Raw genomic sequence first — 474 nt, 5'->3', positions numbered from 1 at the left:
TTTGTATTCTCTTTATGCCATGTATTAGGGCTCCTAGTGTTGTCCCTATTTTTCCCTCCATGATCTTCATCCTTTTCAATTTTATATTTAGGTCTTTGATCCATTTTGAGTTAGTTTTTGTACATGGTGTGAGGTATGGGTCTTGTTTCAGTTTTTTGCCGATGGATATCCTGTTATGCCAGCACCATTTGTTAAAGAGACTGTCTTTTCCCCAATTAACAGACTTTGGGCCTTTGTCAAATATCAGCTGCTCATAGGTGGATGAATTTATGTCTGGATTTTCAATTCTGTTCCATTGGTCTATGTATCTGTTATTGTACCAGTACCAGGCTGTTTTGACTACTATGGCGGTATAACAGGTTCTAAAATCAGATAGTGTGAGGCCTCCCACTTTGTTCTTCTTCTTCAGTAATGCTTTACCTATCCAGGGCCTCTTCCCTTTCCACATGAAGTTGGTGATTTGTTTCTCCATCT

The sequence above is a fragment of the Trichechus manatus genome, unplaced genomic scaffold (assembly GCF_000243295.1).
Source record: "Trichechus manatus latirostris isolate Lorelei unplaced genomic scaffold, TriManLat1.0 scaffold00015, whole genome shotgun sequence".
NCBI lineage: Eukaryota > Metazoa > Chordata > Mammalia > Sirenia > Trichechidae > Trichechus > Trichechus manatus.
This window is presented reverse-complemented; position numbering follows the sequence as displayed.